Source organism: Zingiber officinale, chromosome 1B (assembly GCF_018446385.1).
Source record: "Zingiber officinale cultivar Zhangliang chromosome 1B, Zo_v1.1, whole genome shotgun sequence".
Taxonomy (NCBI): Eukaryota; Viridiplantae; Streptophyta; class Magnoliopsida; order Zingiberales; family Zingiberaceae; genus Zingiber; species Zingiber officinale.
In genome coordinates, this window is record NC_055986.1 from 44,668,444 (window position 1) to 44,674,443 (window position 6,000).

The following is a 6,000-nucleotide window of genomic DNA, read 5'->3' on the forward strand; positions in this document are numbered from 1 at the left end:
CTGTGAATTGAGGTAAGGTATAGGGTTTTGATCATGTTGTCGATGATTGATAGATAGGTTAATAACTAACGTTAACCTAGGTACATGTGTTGAATTAGGGCTAAATGGGGTAAGATGCTATGATTGATTATGCTTATTTCAAGTCCTAATTTGAATGGATTAGTTAGAATCGATTGAGGAGTTAGATTATCCAATTAGGGTTTATAATTTGATCTGGATTTATGTTAGCTTCTCGAGGATTTGATTTAGCTAATTTATTTATATGTAATTAGCTAAATCTGGATACCATGTATTACAGGACTCTGATTCGAGATGAGCATCTCGACGTTGGATTTGACTAGATTGGACCTGTTATTTGAGGTGGGTACCTTGACTTATCTTTGATAATGTTATGTTGATATGTTTAGTAGGTTATAACCTTTAGTAATGATTATGTTCGTCTTTGCTTTAGTTGGTCACTACCCGATACTTGTTACATGCTTGTTTTGTTTACCTATTCTGGACTTCATGTTAGTACCTACCTGATTATACATGCTTAGAGGGGTAGTGACACAACCATGTGTTTATTATATTCAGGATCTAGGTTTTTATACCTTATCTGGTCTGTGTACCTTTGATTTGGTTCATTGTCCTATGGTACACATTTTATATATATATGGATATTGCTATGTTGTTCAGGATTCTGTCATGCTTAGTGTCATGCATCATTCGCATGATTGCATGCTGCACGATAGTCTACTCCATTATTGTTAAGCACATCACCAGTTTCATCTTTGTCGGTGCTCCGCTGGTGCGCTCATGGGTAACGCGACGCAGCGTGGTAGCACGTTAGTTTTGCTCTGTCGGTGCTTCGTTGGTCCGCTCATGGGTAGTGTGATGCAGCGTGGTAGCACGTCAGAGATCCCTCCCCCTCATCGTGTACCGGGAGATGAGAGCATTGAGCTCCCCCACTTTTGATTTGGGGTAGGAGTATAAGTGTACTCCGACAGTATCCTGTCCACTCGGGCACTCATCAGGAGCAGTGACGTCAGAGTGCACGGTTGTCACAACCCTACCCACTCGGTCTCACCATCGTGTGTGAGATGGATGACTGGCGTTAGGGGTGACCAGGACCTATCATTGGCATCATACGCATTTATGCATTTACTGATTGTGTTTACTGCACTTATATGCTGTATTTAGATGGATGCATATGTTTGACATGCATACAAGATTTATGATACTCTCGGTCTGACGACCTGACTATTCTAATAGGAGGCCCTGGTGAGTACAGTTCTCTTCAGCCTTTTCTATTGTGCATTTCCAGCTTTTGTCCAGGAGACTGTACTCCATAGTTATTACTATTTGTTATAGTTTACTATCATATCAACTAGGTATCTGCTGAGTTGTTGAACTCACCCCCGTGGACACTATCTTTTTCAGGTAGCTGGTTGTTTATGGAGTTGCTTGGAGTATCCTGCCTGTCGGTCCCCACATCACATCAGAAGACCTGTCTCCGCATTTTGTTTATTTTTATTTTGGTATATGAAATTTTGTGTATCTAGCTTTATGTTTCAGTTTATTTCTGGAGTGTTGTATTGTTGTGTGGTGTAAGCCTAGCCGGCTAGCAGTCTTCATTTTTAGTTTGTATGTGTTGTCCATTGTATTTCCGCTGTGTTTGGTTTTGGTATAGCCGAGTGGGCTGTTAGATCTACATATAACTGCGTGGTTGTGTTTTTTTTTTGTATCAACTGAGTAGGCTGCATATAAACTGCGTGGTTGTGTGTATATTCCAGCCGCCTGTGGCTGAGGTATATTGTGTCTGTAGACATGGTTCAGATTGTCACCCGTACAGAGGAGGTTCTGCCTTGGCTACCAGGATTCATAAACTCTACTACTTAGCCTGGAGGTCTAGAGTTCGAATCCTGGGGGAGGCAAAAATCCACTGCCAGGGGTGGAAAGTCCTAGTGAGTAACGACACGGTCAAAGGGTCGTTGGTCGACGACATGAGAGGTCGCCAAATGGACCGACGACATAAGGGGCCGCCAGTGGGCCGCCGCAAGGGCCGCCCAAGAGGCCAAAGGGTCGAGTCGTTGCAATAAAAAGGCGCCTTTTTATTGTAACGACCTGGCCCTTCGGCCCATTTGGCGACTTCTCATGTCGTCGACCGTTTCGAACTCTAAACCTCTAGGCTAAGTACTAGAGTTTGTGAATCCTGGTAGCCAAGTGAGTGGCGCTCACTTGGCTACCAGGATTCATAAACTCTAGTACTTAGCCTGGAGGTCTTGAGTTCGAATTCTGGGGAAGGCAAAAATCCACTGGCCAAGGGTGGGAAGACCTTGTGAATAACGGCACACGCCCGAGGGTCGACGGTCGACGACATGAGAAGTCGCCAAATGGATCGCCAAATGGGCCAAAGGGCCGGGTCGTTACACCACACACCATGTTATCTACAATATAAATTAAATGAACAACTATATTTAACATAAATGAAGATATTTGACCAATCGTGATTCTTATTTCAAAATAAATGTTTATACAAAAAGCTAGGTTTTTAGTATACATTCTAACAAGTTGACGTTACTTGTCAACAAGTTGACACTCTCTACGAATATCATAGGACTCTGAGTTAGAATCCTAATTTCCCTAGTTTTCCTTCTTGCCGACCACGTAGACCTCCTTTTCCCTGCCCTCCTCCACCAACATATTTAAGTCAGGGGGGTGTTTGCAACCTGAATTTTCTGCATTTTCTACATTTTTTTTACATTCTCATTTGTTCTGCATTTTGTTTTTCTTTACTTGTTTTCAGTTTTTACTTATTTCAAATTTTACTTACATCCTGCATTTTTCTTTGCTTTGTTTGCTGGACTTGGTTTTGATTGTCACTTAACTATCTTTTGAAATATTTTGTGGCATATTGAGTACATCATTCCTCACTACTGCTGACTTGTCTAAAAGTAAAATTTTTAGCACATTTATATCTTGATTCATGATGTTGTAGACATAATGCTAGTATGTTTAGTGTACCTCTTTTCTCTATCTAAAGTAGCATAATATGAGCTAAGTGTTGTACGAAAACATATTTGAGTTTAGGCTTGACAATAAAGATCTTATTTTCACTTACTTGAGCGTGAATGGTTGATATCATTGGAATAGTTATGATTCATCCCATTTGTTTAGTACTTAGTGTTGGAAGTGTATACTGAAAGCCTAAGCTTTGTAAACATTCATTATGAATAAAGAATCACATTTGGTCTAATTATCTACATTTGTTTGTAGTTGTTCATTTAATTTATATTGTAGATAACATAGTATGTGGTGTCACATACAGAAGATGATGTTATCAGTACCTTATAAATTATAAACAGTAGCTCACGACCAGAATGGAAAGGAACAAACCATTAGAAGGTCGTAGTGTAATTAGGTATTAGCTTATCTTGACCATATAATTACACTAGTACACTCAGAGTGTATTGAGTAGGACCATTTGAGGTCGTTCCTTTTATACTGACTTTATAAAGGAACAAAGACCTCAGTTATTATGGAAGTGTGTGCTCTTAATCCTAATATAATAACAAGCACATATGTTTGATATTTATTTCTTTAATTTATCAATGGGTGAGATTTAGTTCGATGAATCAATAAACCCGATAAATTGGGAAATTGTATCACTCATAGTGTGTGTTGTTGATTATAGAAGGAAACTGTGTCCTAGTGATACTAGGTTGATAATGTCCTCAAGAGGAGCTCATAAAGATTGTCATGTTAAACCCCGCAGTGGACTTAGTCCGACATGATAATAAGGTTGAGTGGTACTACTCTTGGACTTAGATATTAATTAAATGAGTTGTCAATAACTCACTTAATTAGTGGACATTCGATATCTTAAACACAGGAGACTAACACACTCATAATAAGAAGGAGCCCAAAATGTAATTTGGGATTGGTGCGGTAGTTCAATGATAGTTCTCTAGTGGAATGAATTATCATTGATAAAGTTAAGTTGTGTGAACACGGATGCTTAATTTTATCGGAGACCAAAACCAATTCCTCCTCTCGGTCCCTATCGTAGCCTCTTATTTATAGAGTTCTATACCCACCTATACCCACCTTCTATACCCACCAATGGGGCCGGCCAAGCTAGCTTGGGAACAAGCTAGGCCGGCCTAGGTATATTTTGGGTGGCCGGCCCAAGCTAGTAGGGGCCGGACAAATAAAATTAAAAAGGGATTTTAATTTTAGTTTTTATTATGTGGAAGAAATAATTTATTAAAGAGAATTAAAATTAAAATATCTCTCTTGTAAAAGATCTACAAAAGATTAAGAAAGAGATTAGATCTCTTTCCTAATTTGTAGATTGGTAAGATATTTTATTTTCTCTTTAAAATTATCCACATGATTGATAAAATTAAAATTATAGAAATTTCCTTTTATTAACCATGAAGAGATTTTAAAGAGAAATTTTATTTTTTAAAATTTCCGGAAACAAATTAGGAAGTTTTAATTGTTGATTGAAACTTGTCCTATTTGCCTTCCAATGATGTGGCCGGCCATCACAAATTAATTAGGGAAATTTTATTTTATTTCTCTCAATTAAATCATGTCAAGGAAATTAAGGAAAATTTATTTCCTAATTTACCTAGGCCAAGGAATATAAAAGAAGGGGTGAGGGTGCCTTCTCAAGACACAACATCTATTATTCCTCTCCCTCTCTTGTTCCTTGTGGTGGCCGGTCCATCCTCTCCCTCTCTTCCTCTTGTGGTGGCCGAACCTCTCTCCCCTCCTTGGAGCTCTTGTGGTGGCCGGATACTACTTGGAGAAGAAGAAGAAGAAGAAGGAGAGAAAGCTAGCATCTCTTGGAGCTTGGTTAGTATTTTGGTTTTTCTCCTTGGTGAAGCTTTTCTTTTGTGGCCGAACCTTGCTTGGAGAAGAAGAAGGTGGTTGGTGGTTTCTCATCTCGGTAGATCGTTGCCCACACAACGTCCGAGGTTAGAAGAGGAATACGGTAGAAGATCAAGAGGTTTTTCTACAAGGTATAACTAGTAATTTTTCTTTACGCATCATGCTAGTTATTTATGGAATTAATACCAAATACAAGAGGATTACGTTTTCGTATTTAGACTCTGTTTTTAGAAGTTGTGTTCTTTTGTTTCTTTCTTTTCCTTGTGATTTGATTGTTCTCTTTGGTTAACCTAAAGTTATTTTAGGAAATTAAATATTAGCTTTCTATTAAAGGTTTTGTCTAGTCGGTGGTGGTTGCTCCCATATCCAAGAAGGCCATGTGCCTCGCCACGTCAGTACTGGGAACCTTTTATGGAAATTAATATTTAATGGAATTAATAACTTAAGGAGACTTGGATCAAACGTGTTAAGTTCCGCAGGAGATCCAAGTCAAAACCTAAAAGAACAAATAGATTAAGTTTTGGATCAAACGTGTTAAGTTCCGCAGGAGATCCAAAATTTAATTTAAAAGAATACATGGTAGCTAGGAAAAGGTTCGACCTTTGTACAAAATTTTGTACAATGGAACCTATAGGCTTTCCGAGTAGCAACCAACAATTGGTATCAGAGCTAGGGTTTTGCCTCTGTGTATTTGGTATTTAGTTTAATTATGCACATGTCATACATAATTTAGGCAGGTTAATAGTAGGATGTGCTAACTCTATGGATGCAGGATCCAACTATTATGGCTTTTAGTTAATTATGTGTGTGATTGGACCCTTGGACATGTCAAGGGCAATTTATATGTGTGTGCATGATTGTATTAAAATACAGCAGGAGCTGTATTTAGTTTTATTAGGATTTTATTTTGATCTAGATACATGTACATTCCTTTTATGGAATATAGGATCAAAATGTAAAATTCTATTTATGTCATGGATCGAATCTTGCAAAGCGTGGAACCTTCTAAGGACCAGAGGCGCAGCGGAACAAGGATGCAGATAGACCCGGTGGCGGTGGCCAAATATGGCAGCAGCTTGGATGACAACACACGGAGGATAATTAAAGATAAAAGCCATA